General features: G+C 33.2%; 1 protein-coding gene across 3 annotated transcripts in view; it reads left to right on the top strand.

The window, feature by feature from the left end:
- The window catches only part of LOC123565995 (mesotocin receptor-like), a 169,426-nt gene that overhangs the window by 30,930 nt on the left and 117,096 nt on the right, over positions 1–21,400 (top strand). For 2 of the 3 annotated variants that reach the window (XM_045359790.2, XM_045359794.2), the window contains exons 1-3: positions 4,083–4,212; positions 4,716–4,764; positions 21,276–21,328. The gene's annotated coding sequence lies outside the window, so the exon portion shown is untranslated. Of the gene's footprint in view, positions 1–4,082; positions 4,213–4,715; positions 4,765–21,275; positions 21,329–21,400 lie in introns of those variants that run through there. The other variant, XM_045359791.2, reaches the window with a different exon arrangement.

Below are 21,400 nucleotides of genomic sequence, written 5' to 3'. Positions count from 1 at the left end.
TTGATTTTGTCATAATCATTGAGCGCTCATTAATTACAATTGGATAAAAGCTTATAAATACCGGGACAGCGCCACGAAGAGATCAGAACCTGCCTGGCTACCGAGGAGTCAACAACGTCAAAGTAAATATATTATATGAATCTGCCAAGCTACCGACCGAATAACATCGCTGAATAATAAATAATATAATAAATTGCCAAATACTATTGGGTTCTTGACCTCCTGTCATAGTCTGGGTTCTTACTCAGAACATTGCGTTCCGTTTAAGTTCCACGACGATAGGAACTCGACATCTGGTAGTATTTAGGTAAAGTCTTAATGTATGGTATTCACCTCAGGCATTGTTTGTTGTGCATCGCCATACTACAAGATCCCATCCACGAATTTTGAGTGCTCATCATCAGTTAAATTGAGATAGATTGATTAGCATTAATTATTTTATATTTCACCAATCATTTTAAGAATCATTTGCTTTCCAATCATTCGGCAAGGAAGCCCATAGGAAAATTATATGATATTGAATATACTGAGCTAGACCGTGCACGCTACAATAGTAGCATTTATTATCAGCCAAGTTGCATCAGGTTATTTTGATATCGTATGCATTTACCTACACCGGCTAATTTTTTTTCTAAAATAACTGATTTGGAATTACCGACATTTCAAAAGTCAAACACACACATTATAACAGTATTACTGTTAATAGTTTTGTTACAATTAACTAAATTCAATTAAATGATATGCTTGTATCTATGGGTATTTCTGATCGAAATCTCAGTGACCGGAAAACAATTGAAAACACACAGTAAAATTATTTACATGTCATTAAATGCCGTTTAAAATTATTCTTCAGTGTCTTTGTAACTTGTTACCTTGAATCGTACCGTCCAAGTGGAATTGTGGTATATTGTACTTTGCGCTTTTACAACATCAGTCATACTTCTTAACCTATCTTTAAATGGGTTTTTATAAACACTTAATATATTGTCAAAAATGAGGATTTATATCAGCTGAAGGAAACACTGCTAATAACTATTAGAGCTAGGTTATGACATAATATTGTAAACGATATGAAAAATATGTCTTATTAAAGAAACCATTTTTAATGAAAAGCTCGTAAGATATTCTTATAATAATTACAATTACTGTCCTATATAAACCATCATCATCAGTTCGGTTATTAAAAGATGGTACTACAAATGAATGAAACGAGTTTTTCAAAGGCAAATAATGAGCACCAATAACATAAATGAATGCAATTATATTTAAATGCGTTATGTTTTTCTGATATATAAATAATCGCACGTGTTAGGTGTGCCTGTGGTGATTTAGATTACGCGGAAAATTCGTTATGACAAGATTGATGCACGGTTTTACATCATTTAGTACTCATTTATTGTTAAATACACGTTTCGGACTATTGATGTTTAGAATAATTATAAAAGGTACCAACATTTTACAGTTCTAAGCTGGGAGTTTCTACAGTAATATTGCAACATTTGTCAAATTAAGTGTTTTAAAAATATGCTTCGAATGCGTAGTGACAAAGGCTTTAAGATTCCATCAGATACTTTTTTAATCCCCCGCCGTGGCGGAGGGATTATAGGAATGGTCTGCGTCCGTCCGTCCTTCCGTCCGTCTGTCCGTCCTTCCGTCCGTCTTTCCGTCCGTCCTTCCGTCCGTAACAAAATCGTGTCCAGTCCATATCTCCTAAACCCCTCGAAGGATTTTCATGAAACTTGGGTCAAATGATCACCTCATCAAGACGATGTGCAGAACCCATGAGTCAGCCTTGTCGGTTCAAGGTCAAGGTCACAACTCGAGGTCAAAGGTTTGAGCCTGCCATTTTGTGTCCGCTCTATATCTCTTAAACCCCTTGAAGGAAATTTATAAAATTTGGGTCAAATGATCACCTCATCAAGACGATGTGCAGAACCCATGAGTCAGCCTTGTCCGTTCAAGGTCAAGGTCACAACTCGAGGTCAAAGGTTTGAGCCTGTCATTTTGTGTCCGCTCTATATCTCCTAAACCCCCTGAAGTAATTTTATTAAACTTGGGTCAAATGATTACCTCATCAGAACGATGTGCAGAAATTATGAGTCAGCCATGCCAGCTCAAGGTCAAGGTCACAACTAAGGGTTGAAGGTTTGAGCCTTCCATTTGGTGTCCACTCTGTATCTCCTTAACCCCTTGAAGGATTTTCATCAAACATGGGTCAAATGATCACCTCATCAACAACTCATGAGTCAGCCATGTCAACTCAAGGTCAAGGTCACAACTGAAGGTCCAAGGTTTCAGCTCTGTATCTCCTAAACCCCTTGAAGGATTTTCATGAAACTTTGGTCAAATGATCACCTCATCAAGACGTTGTGCAGAATTCATGAGTCAGCCATGTCAGTTCAAGGTCAATGTCACAGCTGAAATCAAAGGTTTTACCCTTTCACTATCCATAGCAGTGGCGAGGGATTTAGCTGTCTTTCAGACTGCCTTGTTATTTTTAGAAGTAAACAGACTCTGTCTATGCTGGCAGATATTTGACATTTTGTGTTTTCGTGTTGTCACCCCGAAGTCATGAAAGGACAAAACACTGCTGATTAGTCGAACCTTCGTGTCCTTACGTTTCGGGCAAATACACGAGGTTACCAAATATTGAAGACGAAATGACGAAATTTCATGGGCGGACAAACATTCTATTATACTGGCAAACTGTCGTGTCAGCGGGTAAAATAAAAATCGTCGTGTCGTCGCCCTTTATTTGCCGTGTCTTCGTCCCGAGGACGCGAAGACACAACAAACTGGTATCGGTATTTTGTCTTCCTTCGTGTCACCGTGTCTTCGCCACGAGCACACGAAGAACCCGACAAATCTGAAGTGTGTCGTCCTTTCGTAAATTAATGTCCTCATCTTCGATAATTTATCGTCCATTTCTATCTTCGTGTAAAGTTGAATATTATGCAATATTTCGCAGGTTTGTTGAGAAACATCCGTTATTAAGTACATGAAACTCCTGTTATGTACAATGGTTTCTGTGGAAGACCATTTGTGACAAAAGTTACTGAATCAACCTCGTATATGCATCTGTGAGATATTATATAAAATACATTGGTAAATGCTTCCCAGTATCATTGAAATTAAGCCTATAATTAAGCAAACGTACAAGTTTCGTGCGATCCAAAATATTCACGGTTGTCGACAAAAGATCTAATGTCTACTTTTCCTAACCGCTGAGTTTGAAAGAGATGTTCATTTGCGCAAGGATATATATTTGGTCCTTTCACAGCATCTGAAAAAAAAAAAAAAAAAAAAAAAAAAAAAAAAAACACAACATGTACTTGCATTGTTTATACACGTATTTTCTCACGTTTATACATACCCAGATTCAGTGTAAAAGGCGGTTTCCCGTGCAAGATTAAGGAGAAACTGCTTTTTCTATGCATTATGGGCGTGCATATTTGCGTGCAATTCTGATTTTCTAAAATTATGCGTAATACATTGTTTCACATGTGCACATATATAAGCTGCATGCATGTGTGCGTTCGTTCGTGCATGCGCGTGCGTGCGCGCGTGAACAATTTTGTTTATCGATTGTTTTGAAATATATCGCATATAGCCCACCAATTCTAATTTTATAAAATTATGTGTAATAAATTGTATCATATATGAAAAAAATAGCTGCAGTAACGAAATATGTAGCTTTTAAGATCTTTATGAGTCTTTCATTAACACATATAAATAATTTAGTGTACAATTTAATTTCCCTCATGTCTCGACACTAATAGCATAATAAACGACATCTCACGCTTCATGATTTTAAATAATTTACCATATTTAGTACACTAGGTTTTATTATAGATCTACATCTTACAAACAACATTATCTAATTTCTTATTCACTCTTTGATTTTCTGTTTAATCGATATGTCAGAAGAGCACTAAGTAGAAAAAAAGTTGTAGAGCACTTTTTATGCATCATCTATACAGTAGAAGCTAAGCAAAAGTGGATATAGGATAACCTGTATTATTTTTAATTTCACTTACTATAGAATGATATATGGTGTCTCTATTAGACCATTGTAGGTATCTAAATAATGACATTGTGTCGATTTAAATCGTTACCATAAATGGTTTGTTGAATTAAGGATGTTAAAAGTTAAATGTTAAAAATACAATGTAGTGATCTGTATGTGCTTATAGTGACAGGTATTGTCAATAGGTAATAAATCTTTAATCAGGAATGATCTGTTATCAGGTGTAAAACTTGTTTCAACGTATATTGAGTAGTAAAACATGTGATTTTAGCATATGTCATTAATGAATATTTTGATATATAATTAGAATGAAATACATATGTGACTTTTAACGTGTGTGTAACATACAAGAAATTTAATTAATGGAACGGTGAATCTCGGATCCAAGTAAAGAAATAAGTTTGGAGTGCAGTCTTAAACTACAGCGTTGACATATGTGCGAGATGCTGGACTAGAAATTCAGTTTGATGTCCTTAGTTTTGAAAAATTTCAAGAATTGCAATGCTCGTGCGGATAGTTTAACATTAGCATTTTCTGGCACACATGCATAATTTAATCTGTTTGCATAGATCAGTCACAGCATGTATGTTTATGGCAAACTAGCTTTCCGCCGCAGATGAATAGGAATATACGCAAATGTGTTGGTCCATAGAAGCAAGTTAAGATTTCTATTTCTTTCTTTTTGAAGGTACAACAAGAGGACAGTACAGAATTTTAGAACTTCTTTATAGTTCACAGTAAGTACCTTTGACATTAATTACATCATGTAGTGATCTTACGCCTTTAATATGGAAACAGTAATACACCTGTGATAAACACACTAAAACTGCTTTTAAGTGTAATTTTGGCCTCTAGACGAATATCAAAATTTCAGCAACAAAAAAACTAGACACCATCTGGCGCTAGGTATCAACAAAAATGATAAAGTAATCTGATTTGTATTGATATTGTAATATATCTATTAAAATGTACTGCTAAAGTCTTTTAATTTTCTATAAAACTTCAATTGAGTGGCTAACGCTTTCGATAGCTTCCTGCATTTATTTCTGACTAAAAGATTGTTCTGACTTTTTTATAGTGTCAAAGATGCTTAGAATCACAAACTTCTTTTTTAGCTCACCTGAGCCAAAGGCTCATTGTGAGCTTTTGTGACCGCTCAGTGTCCATCGTCAGTCATCCGTCGTCCGCCGTGTGTCCGTCAACAATTTCTAAAAAAAACCTTCTTCTTCAAAAACCACTGGGCAGATTTATACGAATCTTCCCAGGAATGATACTTGGGTAGCCCCCTTTCAAAATTATTGAAACAGTTGACTTCTACACAGAACTCTGGTTGCCATGGCAACCGAAAGGAAAAACTTAAAACATCTTCTTATCCAAAACCGCAAGGTGTAAAGCCTCGATATTTGGCATGTGACATCACCTAATGGTCTTCTATGAAGATTTTTCAAATTATGTTCCTGGGGTGAAAAGAGACCCCGCCCCGGGGTTTTACATAGACTTATACAGGAAAAAACTTTAAAAAATCTTCTTGTCTAAAACTACAAGACCTAGGCCTTTGATATTTGGTATGAAGCATTGTCTTGTTGTCCTCTACCATAATAATTCAATTATTACCCTGGGGTGAAAAGTGGCCCTGCCCCAGGGGTCACTTGTATATGGGTTATATAGGAAAAAATACTTCAAAATTATCTGATCATATTTCCTAGACTGTTTAATCATAATTACCTGATGGCTCCAAGTAATTAGGGGTCACTTGACAGTGATCTTGACCTACTGATCTACTTCCTTGTTTTTAAAGATATAGCCTTGAAATTTGGATGACATATGTATAGAGTTTTGCACACCGATCTTAACACTGACTTTTAGGGACCACGAATGTGACCTACTGACCTACTTTCTTAATATTTTAGCATTAGTTTGACATTTGACACATGTAGCTATATGTAGCTTATATTACTCAGGCGAGCAGTCCAGGTTCGTCATAAACCTATTGTTTATTGCAATTACTAGCTGCTGAAAACATTAAATTCATTTCGAAAAATGACATAAATTTGGAGGCGTGTAGCTTAACATTATTTCGCAAATAAATTGTATTTATCTTTTGTAAAACATGTGCAGTTCATATGGACCATCCTGAGGTTGACATGACCTATTCTCGCTAAATGACAACTATTATTAGGTACAGATCGAGAGGCGAATTCGTCATGATTAAGGTGTTGCGTATTAATATCATACATTAGAATAAGATCAGTCAGCCACTACAACTAAATTATTCTCAAATTGTCTACAAAAAAAAAGGATTTCATACGCCGGTCTAATTATTCGTATAAAGAATTTGATCATAATTTTTGAGCATGTTATTAAGTCGTTATATTAAATTGTATCATATTTTCTTATATATTCAATAATTTGCCCTAATATTTACACAGGTGTTCCATTCTTTTTGCAATTAACGGAAGCAGGCAGGTGTATTTTTTCAGTATCTACTTTGAATACCAAAAGAACAACCATCATTATGATTTCTCTATGATATAATTAAATCTATGGGAAGATGTATAAGATGATTTTGCGGAAGTAAATCAAAGATATTTTAGGTTAATGATACATAACCACAAGATTTGTTTGAAATATTTACCTGTTTAAAATTTGTGATAATCGTTAATGTAAAAGAAAAACATACAGAACTTTACAAGAAAAATACAGATCGGTTAATCACGAATAAGTGTTGCGTACTACTGGATCCAGATGTTCGAAATTAGATAACTGTCGCTTAACGGTTCGGGTTATCTTTCGACAATTTAGACGATTCAATCAAATGTAGGAGTGAAGGATTATGAACACTAAAAAGTCTCTACAGCAAAATCAAAACATAACATTATTGTTTCCCACCAAGACTTCTATTTTGAATCGAAATTTTACCAGCGGTAAGATCTACTGCCACTTAATGTTTTAATCGAAACTTAGATGTTATGAAAATAAGATCGAGGGTGTATGGGATATTGTCAACATTAGAAAAGGTTGGGACTACTCAAAAATGTTATCATTTCTCAAAAGTTGAAAATATCCTATACTACCCGGCGAGCTGTTAATTGTTTGTCATACCGAAAATCACATCCTTAGCTTATTGCCAAAGAAAAATAAAAAAGTGAGAACCTTTCCTCACACAGCTGTTGCTTTTAATAACTGTACAACTGTATTTACTCTAAGAAAATCTTTTTACTAGATATTTGGAGAAATTTGTTACTCTGTTCATTTCTGATCTAATGAGAGATGATACGTAGTATCTTACAGCATTTCTTACTGGAGTACCTTTTGTTCACCTGTGACAGATCATCTCAGTTTCTTAGATAAATCAGTTTTAGCAAGTTTTTAGACAACTCCATATATTGTCGTTATCATGAGCAACAGAGATCCCAAAATGTATAAATATGTATTTGAATAAGTATAGCGGAGCAAATTGTACTCAGATTGCTGTAGAGTGGGGTTTTTCATAGTAATATTATTTCCATGGTGTGGATAATTTAAATCTTTGATACATGTTTATAGATTCGAGTGTTTCTCTAATAATATATCAGTATATGGATGTACCATCTAATTTGTTGTATACCTAAATATATGTAAGTATAGTTAGGCAGTCTATCATTCATTTTATTTTGCACTGTAGTATACATTTTACTATATATGGGAATGGTCTGGAAAGTACCCAGTGTATAGTGATAGTCACATGTCTGTGTAGTTATGTTATGCTAATATAAGCTCTTGTAACTCTATACAGAGTGGCAGTGTGCATATATATGTTAATAATTTATTTTAAATATACATCCCTGTGCATTTTTAAATGATGTACACTGATGAGACTTGAATAAACAAATAAATAAATAGCAACGTTTAGAAGCATGATATAACACATCCATAGGGGCAACTCTTCAGTTTTTTATTGGGCGTTTTAGTCACCTGATCAATTTCTTGGAAAGCATATCTGTATGGGGCCTTGATTTTTCGAAACCTAATACAAGTAACAACCGGTAGCGTACAAGGAAAACAGTTATTACACACTGGTATTTCTAGACATATAGTATAAAGAATAAATCCCTGTTTGTCTGCAAAATGTTAAATCGAATGATTACTTGAAATATAATAAATACGTCTATGATAGACTTTGTCAATTGCAGACATATAATTTATCAGATATTGTTCTCTCAGATCTATATCTAAAATCAAATAGCCTGGGACTGGAATCGAATAACTGAAAATAGTGTTGTGTAATACGCTATTTGTTTATAACATATATTCACTTATTTTACAATACATTATTATTTGTCTGAGTGAGAAACAGTGACTGGAGAGAACAGAAGTTTTGCTGCAATCGACACAAAATGACTACCTTTTTTAGCATTGTTTTTCTGGGTTTTAAATCACTCCGGTATAATTTTGTATATATATCTTTAGCTTAAATGTCAGCTGATCTATCCTAATATCCCTCAGAAGATTCTTATTGTAATAGAGCAACATTCACTCCATAAGCCTGCTGGTGAAGGTGTTCATATTACATAAAAAGTGTGGATTCGAACTTACAGTGTTTAGGGTTCTGTGTTTGAAAGAGACCTCGTGCTTGCTTCTGTGTAACACAGAATTTGGAATCTGTAAATGTCGATTTATAAAATGTTCTAGAATATAATAATATATCTGAATTGTTTTCACACGACAAAAGAAAAGAGATCAGTTTCCGTTTTTCTCATATGTTTTCTCCTTTTTTGTTAGTTGTGCACCAAACCCAACTCTTAGTCCACCATTACCGATAGGATAAAATAAACGTTGTATGCGTGAGATGAATCCCTGTCATGAGTTACATATCTCATTTCTTTGTCATTTGTAAACAGGATGAGTGTGAAAAACATTGTCACCATTAAAATAAATTTGTAATGAATGATTACGCAAAAAATATTTATAGACAAACAAACAAACTTTATTAGCAAAATCAGCATACACTATGCCTTTGGCTAATACATTACTAAAATAATCACACAAAAATACATACGCACATGCATAACATGACAAAGAACAATCATTTATACATCTATGTACGTCTTAAAGAGGAGAAACAGCTAAATATTGGACATAAAGATAAATTACATTACATTATCATTTCTTACTTTGAAAGCTTCACATAGATATTTTGAAATGTTTACTAGAGTCGACTGATTTTTACTTGACATTAGATTGTTAAACCTTGCTAAAGAAGGCCGTGAAGTGTTTGTAAAATATTTTTTGCGTATATTGGAGTACTTAGGGCAAATTAACAGAAAATGATATTCACTTTCTACTGCATGCATATTACAATACTCACATATTCTATTTTGTCTCTCAATACAATGGTAACGACCAGTTTTAATTGCTAAATTGTGACTACTTAATCTAAAGGACGCAAACTGCTTTAAATAGTTTATGTGATATGACAGCTTAGACATATCTAAAGTCTGTTCCACCTATTACGTTTACCTCGTTTCTGAATTGTCAGTATCGGTAAAATCGTCCAAAAAACATATTTATATACCATACATCAATATCTCTAGACCTTTTTTCATTTTTTCAATAAAGTGTATTTTAAAGATATAATCTTGGATTTTTCTTTTTGCCCCATAGACCGTAATGCTATATGATGTTACGTCGACTTTCCAATATGGCGGCACCCGTAGCGCAACAAACAAGGGGTCAACTCAAAATTAAAACGCCCAAGTTAATATTTGAAAAGACTGTGTTTGTTATCGTATTATGTTAATTCTTGGGGGGAATTCATGTCAAGCCACCTCAACACGAATAAATAAATAATTAAATAAGAAAATAGAAACAAACAAACACGGACAGTCTAAAAACAAATGTGCGTGCGAACGTCTCGATATTTTAATAACATATGAGCATTCTTCTTATATTATGTTTTCTGTCGTTGAAAGAAAATTATATATAACTTGACTTCAGTTGATATTACCTGAATAGATATTACTTCCTGGAAGTATTTTTATGGATTTAATGAATAAAAGTGGAAACTAAACTTCGCAGTCCGTCAGGATATTCCCTTTCAATCACGTCACACTAATCTGATCGGACAGGGCAAGGAAAAAATTATTTTAAACATTAAATGGTTAGATGTCTACTACCCGAAATATTTGCGTTGAAATATGTTCATACTTAGAAAAACTATCTTGACCGTTTAGAAATAGAAATATTGGGTTTTCCTAAATAATCTCTTGTTAATATTTCTGTATTTTTAAGTTATATTTAGGACCAAGATCTAATAAAGAAATACCAGTTTATGTAAATGTTCCACTGAAAAGCCAAAATTTTATCTCGGACCAGTGAATATTCGGAAAACATACAGAACAATAATAACTTAAACACATTTTCTTTAAGACTCCATATTTATGTTGCATGTAAAATCCTTTAGTCACCACTGTGGATAAAAAATGTAGAACGGACCATGGCCTCTTTTTCAAAGCTAGCAATTTAACGTTTTATACTTTTAGTATTAAAATAATATTTAAAAGCAATATTGGTTAATCATATCCATTTCGATCCGCACCTTGTACATGCTTTTGCTTGAAAACGGAGAGTATATGAGCTTGTAAGAGTACGAGATGTACAGGGATATATTAAGCATTGCTAAGCTGGCATTAATTTTTTTTGTCCACCAGAATAAGTGAAAGGTCTTTTTGTGATTCAATTGACGTCCTTTTTGAAGTTTAACGCATAATCAGGAATTCATTCACGCTCAGAATCGCGCATTTTCATTTGGTTAACTTACAGAAAAATTCAAGATTACGTTCTACAATAAAATCAGAAACGTTTCTGTTGATATGAAACCATGACAGCAACATGAAACTTTATGTTAATGAACGGTGGAACGCAATAAAAACACGTGCAGTTTTCCCGCCAAAATAAGGAATGGATATCATATAACACATAACAAATACATATACGTAGAGAGATTAATTCCCGCGGAATTGCACGGAAAAAAGCCTGTATTATTATTTGACATACATTTTGCATGAGCAGGAAAACTGTCCTTTTTAATCATCTTCAGTCCGATTTAGGCCCCCAACGTGCATGTTTTTGTTTCGGTTTCCTATTTATTTCGGTTTAGGTTTCGGCGTATACATGAAAACCTTCGTCAGCTATAAAGCATTCTATTTCTTTCAGGTTCAGTTTTGGTATGCATAGTTATGTTCAATCTCTCTCTCTCTCTCTCTCTCTCTCTCTCTCTCTCTCTCTCAAAGTTCATTACACTAAAACAATACGTTTCTTGAATCTTTGGACTATTTGCGTTACATCAAATTCTTATTTAAATGCTCTCTCAAATGGGCTTTTCTGTAAATTCTAGGGAAAAAAATCTCTTGTTTTTTTAATTAAAAGTGTGGGGAACGACAGGGGGGGGGGGGGCAAAATACATGCTGTACACCAACTCTCACAGATGTGAGGTGACTTTCAGGTCCCGCTTCTCCTACGCCTATGTTACACTTTCTGCTTGTCATTTTGATAATTCTATCATATTTTCTTCGATCGCGCGCCTCGTCACATGCCAAATATTACACATGCGAGCACCGGCCGAAAAAAAAGAATTATCAATCTGTCTCCATGGACTTTATCAACAAGACTTTGTGCCAGAGACAATAATTAATCTGTGCTCGTTAAATCCAGAAGAAAACTGAAGTTACGTAACACTTGCGACGATTGTACGATATATAAAAGTAATGAACAGAAACAAAAAGAAAATATCACACCTTTGTTAAAAACCCTGACTGGAGTAATGTAAGACTAAAATAAAACTTTAACGGAAAGAAAACAAGTTTCAGCTCGCATGAATGATTTGAAAATAGTATTTAAATGTTTAAATCTGTTTCTGGACATCGTAGCTCTGATGGACAATAAAAGTTGATAAAATGATAATTCGGGAATATTTTTTTTATAATTGAAATCGGCGGTTATAATTAACAATATTCTACGCTCTATGACTGCTCTCTGGACTTCATTATCTACCATTTATTTAAGTCAAATATAAATCTGGCATAATAATAATAATAATAGTAAAAGTAGTAATAATAATAATTTAATAAATAGAGAGAATGGGTTCGCGATCCGATTTCGCTTTTAAAGAAATCTAAATTAGCAGCCTTCGGATCAAGAGCCCCTAAATCTAAGTAACTGACTTAAAAAGGAGATGCTTCCATATAAACAGCAACATTAAAAATATAAAACAGAACGGTTGATGAAATGATAAACAATTAATCATTGTTTAAATATATATTTCAAAACGTAAAGTATATTCTTGTATGACATACGTCAAGATTTCTATCTTCTATCGGCTGATTGTACACCAATGTAATTTTCCCTTGTGCACCTCGTATTTAAATCTGCATAGTGTCAGCAATACTACGTCATTTATCTCATACGTCATAGGTTTCTTTTGGAGAAAAAGAAGCATACACAACCGTGTATTGTTTTTTGAAAACTGACCATTGTGAAAGAAATTGGATATGTGGCGGAGTGAAAATACTTCAGTAAGGATGCTAAAATACAGGTTATCTTTGAACCATGTGTTTGGAAATGATGTTAAATTGAACAAGTCATCGTTTCAAGGGCATGGTGCGATTGATGCCTGAATTTCATCGATGTGTAAAAGAGCTTGTTTGTTTACAAATGATTCATTGAAGATTGGATAGAGCTACTGAAGACTCGGAAGAATTTTGGAGTGTTTACAACTTTGATAGGTTAAAAGTGAGTCAATTTACATTTTTTTCTAGATCTAAATAACATGTTTTTAAACATAAAATTTCATTTCACTCATGCATTTTCTTGTAGAGAATTGTAAACGAAATGAGTTTTGAGTCGCTCCTGATAAAATTCACGTGAATGTTCCCTTAATACTTCAAATTTAGAGAGCAAACTCCAATGGCGACGAGAAATTACAATGGGAGACTGCCGTTGAAAATATAAATTTGTCATTTATTTGGATATTTGGCAAAGCAGAAAAAAATCGTTAAATTTCTCGAGGGTGACTTTTTTTTAGTTTATCAAACCATGTTTACTTTGCCGGTAAGTGTCGTAGTTTTGTCATATGACTCCAAAGTTGGGGTAAACCTTTGGAATGGAACAGACTTTAATCGTGGTATATCAATGTTGAATAAATTGATCTCTTATCTTCTTGACAAAATGGGAAAATAGTTCTAGAGCTACTCCCTGTTAAAGTTATTCCATAATTCACTGAATCCTAAATCGTCTATCAGTTTGTTAACACGTTGAGCCCAGTTTTGATTATTGACACTTTCACATTGAATAGTAAATAGCTTGTACATAAGAGAATCAGGGTTACATTTAATTTTAGTGTAATACGTAAGAGCTCTGTCTTGACAAATAAGTGAAAGGGGGAATCTCCCTAGTTCACCCACAACTGCATAATTTGATGTTTGTGACTTTACACCTAATATAGTTTTGCAAAATTTTAAATGTAACTTATCAACCTCTTTGGGACTATAGATGCCCCATACTTGAGATGAATAGAGAATAATAGGTAATACTAATGCATCAAAAGCTTGCATTTTGTTTTAACATCTGTAGCAATTCTTTTGAAAAGACTTAAAAGATTATTCATAGCTTTAAGTGCCTGATCCGAAAGAATTTTAACTGTTTAAGACATATTGCCGTTTGAGACAAAATTAATACCTAAATAACAGAAACTATCAACAACTTCGATAGTTTCATTATTGATGTGCCATTGGCGCTGAACTTGGGACTTGCGTTTCTCAAATATACAAATGTTAGTCTTATTGACATTTACTTTTAGGCCCCATTTTTTAGAGTAATCATTAATATAATTAAGATGATCCTGTAAAGTATTAGCATCAGTAGAAAATATTACCATATCATCTGCAAAGAGTAACATAAATACACATATCTGGTTCAGATCGTAATCTGACAGATTATTTAGATCAACATTGGTACAAACATCATTTATAAAAAGTATGAACAATATAGGGGAGAGTGGTTCCCCTTGTTTTAGTCCAACAGATATATCAAAGAAGTCAGAAAAATTACAGGCAGTTTTAACACATGATGAAACTTTATTATAAGTTGTTCTAATCATATTAACCATTTTACAGCTTATGCCCTCGGCCACTAGCTTGAACCATAGTGCTTCTCTAATTACTGTATCAAAGGCTTTTTCATAGTCTATAAAAGCACAATATAATTTTCTTTTATCATAAAACACATTCTGAATGATACAGTAAAGTAGAAATATACAGTCTGTTGTACTTATTTTATCTCTAAAACCAAACTGGTTATTGCTAAATATACATTCAAGTTCTAATTTTCCGTTAAGTTTCATCCTATAGTAAACAATTAAGCCTCCGCTATAACGTTTTGCTTTTTTGTTAGTTTTTGGTCTTGCACAATGGAAACAATCATATCCGTCAATAGACATATTCGATCTTGAAGACGTCCAAGTTTCGGTTAAAAGAATAACATCATACTGCTTTATAAGGTTTAAAAAGTCAGTGTCGTCAATTTTAGACTGTAGACCTTGCACATTCCATACTACAAACGATAACTGCTTCTCCTTTGCTTCCTAAACATCAATAGCCTCCCGGAGTTCATCGTTTGTTTGGAGTTTACCTCTAATTATAAGACGATCATAGACAGATTTTACAGACAGACATTTTATTTAAAATCAAATAGGCTAAAAAGCCCATGATGACATACATAGTCACAAATACAACAGCGGACAGTGTACAAAAGAAATATATATACAATGACATATATAACATATACGACTAGCAAAACTGACATTGCGTTTAAGGTATTAGGCCCATAATAGAGTACCTCCCTTTTGAAGAGTATTCAGTTCTTACCATAAACCTACTTTGACTGCAATTTTCAGGGGTGCGTAGGTTCAAGCCCCTTAATTTTTCAATATTGGAGTTGGAATTCTGTCTGATTAAATCCGTTTACTTGAGGCACCCTAGAAAAAATGATATAGAAAGTTTTTATTTTAAGTTTTATGATTGTTTACCAATAGTTTGATGTTTCTTTCATAACAAATAATGGAATAATGAATTCTCTACAAACGTTTTGGATAAAGGCCACCACTTTGAAATTTGTCTCTACTTGAGCTTTAAGAAATACCATAGATTACACAAAATTTATAAAAAACGGCACGGTAAAAGTTTTTAAAAATTTGCATATAAGTGCGAAGCACGGTCAACTGTAAGAATATACCAAGCAAATGCCATTTTTTAAACATTACTATTAGGGGCCTAATACCTTAAATGAAACCCTATTAGATGAGGTAAGTACATGTATTCATCCGGAGAAGGCCGCTAGAAGATAGAAAGAAGTTACCAAAATAATGTCTTAGAAGAATACATTCAAATATATTAACATTACAGCGACATTTCACCTTTTCGTTTAATATTTACCATGAAGCGTGATAACAACGAGGCTGGTAAGCCGATTACAAAATGTAGTTCCACAATCAGTTTAACTCGTTATTATGTAACACATTTGAAAACCACATTTGAACAGAAACAACTACAAAAAGACAACAAGTACACAATGCCACATTAGCTATATAAATGTACTTATAATACACAGTACCTAATATTATGTACTACAATATGAATGCCAAGCCTTGTCGAAAATAAAAATACAAGACTAGCTATCCTACATATGATTTACATTTAACAACATTTAGCTTTGGAAGACCTTATACGAAATCAGCGAAAAATAAGGTCAAATTATTTATACCCTAAATAAAAATTTTAAAGAGAAAGTACAAGTTCTGTAATATAGTATCGTATCATTGGTCAGTAAACGTAAAATTAGAGGAAAACAATCAAGATACTTTACTTTGCCAATAGAAAATATAGGTTATACATATTTATGATGAGTCCTTGAAGAATTACCTATGCAAAAGTGTGTTTCTTGTCTTAAGGGCTGTATGTGTATAAATACCAAGATTTTTTATTAAAGCTTTGTTTTCTGACATCATAAGTTCAGTAAATTTAAACATGTTCGGTCTTATCCAAAATATACGAGGTAAATATCGCTCGCTGCCTTATCTCTTGGTATAACGTGCATTCAATAATAAAGTGATATTCATCTTCTAATTTGCCACAGAGTATGCATTTTCTGTCAGATATGGGTGTACGTTGAGGTCTATTCCATCTACCAGCTTCGATTTGCTTCATAGGATATAACGGCATCTTTGCCCTCTTTTCGTGCTTTGATTAAAGCGGGGATTAACTCCTTTCTTTTCTCACGTACGGCAGATGGGTATTGATCGCTGATCCTGTACTTAGTGTCTTTCAATAAATCACGTGCTTTTTGATTTATCATGATTTTATCCGGCGGATAACTGCACTTTACAACAATAGGGCGTGTTTTATTGTTATAGAATTTACCTATGCGATGAGCCCGGTCAAACTTTATGACATTTTTTGCATCAGGAATTTTCAAAACTGATTCACAAAAATCTAGAATTTTTGCTGTACAATTTTCCTCCTTTCTGTCGGAAGCAAGCGAGGCCTCCGATATATTGAAAAACAACAAATTGTCTCTCATTGAGCGTGCCTGTAAGTCTACAATATCGGCCTGTTTTAGAGAACCAAATTCACTCTCTAAATATTTGCACCTTGACTTTTCATCAGAAATGAGTATATCAATTTGTTTCTGCTTAGTATTGATCTCGCCCCAAACCCGTGTATCAATGGCTCTGCTTGCCTCTATTTCGATTAATTTGGGAATAAAGGGTTGTTGAAATTCCATTATCGTTACCCGCGCCTGATAAAAGCGAAGGTGACAACTGATCACTCTCGTTCATGGCGGATCGTTTCTGCACAGGTAAAATACTGTCCGAGTCAGGTGATGCCTGAGATTTAGTCTGTTTTTTATTTCTTCCCATTCATTGATTTATTTAAACACCAGATTGTAAAGAATAATAATTTGTTACAAATAGTCTACCACTTTAATTGAAAACATTATAATCCATGCAATTTAAGTTTATTTATCTCCTGGAAAAAACACCAGCCATCTTAACGCATTCGCACTATTAAAAACCGATAATTAATCTCAAAATATCTAAATATCTTAAAAAAATTAAAAAATCAATATCTACTTATAGATTAACTAAACTCTGACACCGGATTTAGAAACAACATTAACAGGCAAAACAAAAAGTTGATAAGGGTAAAAACCATATACACCAAACAAAATAGAAAACATAGAAAATATTTAAATGCATGTGCCTTTATCGTGTAATCTGTCAATTATGCAAAATACATTTTAAGTGAAACAAGGCAGTAAGATATTTGATATCGTGCGCCGCTCGTGAAAATATTGCACTATAGTGTTCACTCGGTGAAATATATTTCGATCTTACACTAAAACAAACAAATATCCTCTATATTCTTTCGCATTCAAATGTAGTCAAGTTTCGTACCAGTGAAAAATAAAAATTATATTTTCACTCTTTGAAATTTTATTTCACTTATAAATTTTAGTATTTCACTGAAGAGCATAAAATAAAAATGAATATATGTAACACATTTCTCAGATATGTTTTCGAAATTTCTGTGTTAAGTCGTCTTTGTCTTCTTATACAAACAAACAAACAACGTAGTTTGATGTAGAAGTCTTTGTTATGTACGAAATATTTGGATCGGCGTATCTTGAATTCTCATGTAAAAAGTACTTCCATTTTTTTTAATCACGTGAAAATATTTCTTGCAAATATTGATGTTTTGATCATAAGAATGTACCCATTTCAAATATCTTATACACACTTAGTGTAAGCCTTATAATGCAATGATGAAACAATTTTATATTTACTCTTACATTGTACATCACATACACAACTATTTTCAGAGATTTTTAAAAATATTTATCCGAAAGTAAAATTAGCTAAACTATTAACAGTTGAAAAATTTAAAATGTATAAGTCGGCACAGCTAATCTATCCGACGAAAACATAGAATAATTAACTCATACTCAGCTAGGTAGAAATTTAATGACGATTTTACAACCTTGGTTAAAGCCTCATATTCAACGTATTTTAGCTGCACATTTAAAACAAGATTTTATCGACATCTCAGCTTTATAAGAACAGTTCACATAAAAACACATATGCTGTGACGTTAACAATCACAAACATTAAATATATAGAAAAAAATATATTTTATCGTTATTCAAAACACCCATCTAAAATCTGATTTCCTTGTATTCTAAAAGCAACAAATATACAAATTGATTGTAGTTGTCTGTCTTATTCTATACACCTTTCCTATGATACTTCCGGTACAAATCAGTGACAATGTCTCCCATATAAATCTTATATACAGTTTTTACAATGGTTTGACGTTTTGGAGATGCTCTCAAGGGAAGAATTTTGACAGACGTCATAAAATTCTCTTAACTTCTACATGTATTTAACCCTTTCAGAACACAATCAAATTCAACTGTATAAAATACAAAATTCGCAAATTAAGTTTCTAAGAAATAGGAAATTCAAAAAGAAAGCGTGTCTGTCTGCAGACATATTTCCTTTTGAACTTTTCAAGAAACCCGAATATCTATAGACATTGCAATTCAGATAAACTATCAATTAAGGCTAGCAATATGCAGGAGCGTAGCACTGTATTACAGCCGTTAACTGGTGAAAGTGTCTGCTACACACTTAGAGTAAAAATGCAGTAGATTTACTGTAATAGTGTAGTAGTTTCTACTTTCAATCAAATCTGTCTCAAATAAAAGCTATGCAAGTTTTATTCGCAAAATATCTACTGGGAAAACGATAAAGTTTCCATAAAACACACTATATTAGCTAGTATATTAAGATGTTCCATTGTGAAGTTGGAGCAAGTGGGGAAAATAGAGAAATAAAGTAAAATCATTACTCTCCAACCTTAATTTAAATATAGTCACTTGAGTCTACAGAGATGTATGAATATTTTCAATATTTCTGAGAGTTTTACCATCAGATTTTTTTAAGAGAGCTATCGTTTTAACCCTATGGATCCAAATAAATAAGACCATATTCCGTCGCAATATTTTCAGCTATTTGGTTTCGCTATGTCCAGAAGATGGCGAACAGTTAACCTGAACTTAAAGAAGCCACTATGCACTATATGGTTATATGTTTTATTTCATTCTTACATTGATATATATACTTATTTTGAATTTGATATTAAGTTATGTCCATTCTTCCTATACATTTAAATTTGAATGAAAATTTGTAAAATATCGAATAAATTTAGCATTGTCAAACATAAATTTCTAACAATAAAGTGCAAACTGTAAACTATAAAGAATGGAACGTTTTATAATAAGTTCTTTTATTTGTTTAAAAATAAAAACCTTTTGAATCTTTGATTTGTCTTCACTACAAAGAAAAGAAGGCAACGGCATCCCACTAAATGTAGTTTAGTATTCTTAAGAAAAAACACAAAATATGCTTCTGAACCCAAGCAAAATAATAGCAGACTCGGTTCGAGTGAGTCTGTTCATGAGAGGTAATGCAATGTGCCACACCTCTCACGCTCCCTAGCATCGGCTTAAGCAGAACTCTATTACACATCTATTGAATAAACTCCATGATCCCAAAGGACCAGAGAATATAACAACAATCATTCTTAAAAAAGACAACACTCACGTATGCTTCCTTAAGGATCATAAAGTCATTTAATAGTGTTATATTCTAAAAGGGGTTCGCTTAAGCCGTTACGAGAGGTGTTGCCCATTTCAAAACATCCCAGGGCCAGACACTATACAAACAATGATACATATATAATGAGAACAGGCAAGTTCCAAGAATGCAGCCTCCTCAAATCACAACCTCATATTAAAACCCGTGCAAAACAAAACTAAAACAATATATGAGAAGCTTTTACGAATTTTTAGTGCGGACCTAAATTGACTTTTTATACGCATCATGTCTGTGCAAATAAAAGGTAAATTCCATACTCACGCAATGCTTACAGAAGACATGGTTTGTAAATCACAGAAATGTTCATGTAGTCTGATATTATTTTACTTCATTGTGTTAGAGCCTTATAATCAAAGAGTTTTTAATATCAATTTTTATTCACATGAACCATTCAAATTGAAAATGTTGGTGTACATACGCTTAGCAAAATCAGTTCATAGCGCGACCAAACTATTCACATATTACGTTTGATTATAAGAAATTGGTAATGCTAAAATAAGATTCTTTTAACTAACCTGTAATTTTTGCAAACGATATACAAAATTTGCATCTTAAGATAATGGTATTTCACCTGTTCGTTGGTATCAAGGAATGCTTTTTAAATGTAAATTTTTCAAAGGCAAATAATGAGTTCCAATTATCTTTAACAACGTTATTATATATTTATGTGCTGAATTTTTGTGATATAAAATTAATCTCACGGCTCAGATGTGCCTGCGGTGAGTTAGATTACACAAATATGTTTATTTAGATCAATCATTTTCTTCAATCATTTTTGACAAGGTTGAGGCAATGTTTTCAGTTCAGATCTTTTAAATTGGTATTTGTCGATATTTAAAAGTTTTGAGCTACGGATACACTCAAGGACTTTTAAAACACATCATCGATATATGACAATTGTTTCATTCTTAAAAATACATTGATATTCTCTTGTCATTATGCATTTAATCTCATTTGAAATTAATCTTCATTTGTGACACTTGGAGCGTGGTCGTCATCCTCTGTGCACATGCAGCTCGTGCTGTAAGACTCGCTGTCACTAGTTATTCTGGTATGGGAGATTCACTGAAATCATGCTGGATAAGCTGCAGTTCATTGGTTCCACGTTCACACGACCGCGTGATCATTTTTAATTTAAACTTAAATTTGCGTTTTGCAACGTAAACATCAGCTTCACCACTTACCAGTTAGTCTTATTTGTTTTGTTCTTAACGGTATGGCTACTTAAACAGACAATAGATATATTCTTTTCTGAGATCCGAATAAAAACTATATTATACCAGATTAATAAAGCACACTTTTCATGATGAAAGGCACGAACAAAATTGCTTTTCATACAACGGTGATAGTTAATAAGGGCGCCAAATTCATCCTCCCTGACCAGCGATCTGACCAAAACGACAGAGCGCGAGAAAACCCTTGGACCTTTAGATTTAGATATGTTCTGCTATATTTCATTAGAAGCAGATTACGATTTCTAGCATTCTATATTTACAGGTCTATAACAAAAGAATACATTACAAGATTTGAAAACTTCATTGAAGCAAACTGTAAGTACCATTGAAATTTATATATAAGACTTCTCACAATGTTGTGACACCGATGCAAAAAGTAAATGCACA

The sequence above is a fragment of the Mercenaria mercenaria genome, chromosome 8 (assembly GCF_021730395.1).
Source record: "Mercenaria mercenaria strain notata chromosome 8, MADL_Memer_1, whole genome shotgun sequence".
NCBI classification, from domain to species: Eukaryota; Metazoa; Mollusca; class Bivalvia; order Venerida; family Veneridae; genus Mercenaria; species Mercenaria mercenaria.
The sequence above is the reverse complement of the archived record's forward strand: the minus strand, read 5'-3'. Positions and strand labels throughout refer to the sequence as shown.